The 1456-nt window shown below is 33.7% G+C and overlaps 1 protein-coding gene across 3 annotated transcripts in view; it reads right to left on the reverse strand.

The window, feature by feature from the left end:
* LOC108753694 (leucine-rich repeat and calponin homology domain-containing protein 1) overlaps window positions 1–1456 on the reverse strand; it is a 47999-nt gene that overhangs the window by 43120 nt on the left and 3423 nt on the right. The gene's annotated exons all lie outside the window — the stretch shown is intronic.

Raw genomic sequence — 1456 nt, forward strand, 5'->3', positions numbered from 1 at the left:
TAAAATTAACATTATTTGTGATATGTTAAATTCATGTATTTTATTCATTTATGTTAGAATTTACATTTTTAAAAATATTATTTTTATGTTTTTCGTTTATTTATTTATAAATTGTATTATTTAAACAAATGTTGAATATTAATTTAAAATATTCAAACAACATAATCACATTATGTTAAACTAACACTCAGATATGTTAAAAATTCAACACAAAATTTTAACAAGAACTTGAATGGACCGGTTTTAACATAGATACAAAACGTGTTTCACTGCGCGTTAATATTATATCAGAATTAAAAGCGACAAAATATAGTAAAACACAAAATAAGGTTCTTCTCTTTGAAAATATATATAAAATGTAATTAAAAAAGTACACAAAATAAAATTTTGCAATATTTCGTAGAGAGAAATAGCCTCACAATAAAAAACATCTAATATGTAGTATATGTTAAAAAATGCGCGAAACGTGTTTCCGGATTTTTCTACAGAGGGAAGTACGGATACAATCTTATTTATATTGCCAGTCCATCTGTATGTGTATATAGGTGCACATAGAATAAAAAGCCCACGTATTTCATCCTTACAAAAATTGCAGACGTAGCGGCAACGTCTGGAATAATATTTTGTGGATAGTAATATCATCTTAATGGAATAGTTGAATGATAACAAGACACAAAAAGTATCTGTCGATAATCGTAAATTTCGACGGCGCGCTGCTGTCGAAGTACTGACAACGATAATATCAAAACTTTTGACATGCGAGCTCTAAATACTTCGGCGCATAATTCTCGTTACTCTTGAAATTATCGGCTGTCAAGCATGTACTTACTACAACAGGAAATAATAGGCGCGCCGCGATAGCGTAATCCCGCGGCTGATTTTCCGCGGTCACCGCTCGGCCATGCCGCGTTTTACATTCAGGCCGAACTGCGGCGATAAAAGGAGAAGCAGGAACGTCGATCTATCGGGCGCGAAAATTATAACGCGGAAAGTCTTTTGTGCTCGACGCGAAAGAGTTACGGACACGATTGCATGGTCGCGCACACGGCGTTTATGCGGCGCGACAGAAATAAGCCCACGGATGCATAACTTCGGCGCTTGATTTTCTTTTTCCTCATTTCTCATCGTTTCACTCGTCTCGAGAATTTCGCATCACGTGATTTTACTATTACAGAAAGTGGAACGATACGGAAAAGAAATATTACGAAAGGTAGAAATGCTAAAACAATACGTAGATACCGAACATTTTTTTTAGATTCACGTATCTATTAATTATCTGTCAATTATCTACAATAATTTTTTGCCAAAATGGTTTACTAAATTAGCAACGTACATACGTGGAAAATAATAAGATATAACGAAATAATTGCATCTTTGATATTCGCATTACACTTTCAAACGGACGAAGTGTCATCATAAAAACAATAATTACATCTTGTTAACATGGAGCGTATCG

The sequence above is a fragment of the Trachymyrmex septentrionalis genome, unplaced genomic scaffold (genome assembly GCF_001594115.1).
Source record: "Trachymyrmex septentrionalis isolate Tsep2-gDNA-1 unplaced genomic scaffold, Tsep1.0 scaffold70, whole genome shotgun sequence".
NCBI classification, from domain to species: domain Eukaryota; kingdom Metazoa; phylum Arthropoda; class Insecta; order Hymenoptera; family Formicidae; genus Trachymyrmex; species Trachymyrmex septentrionalis.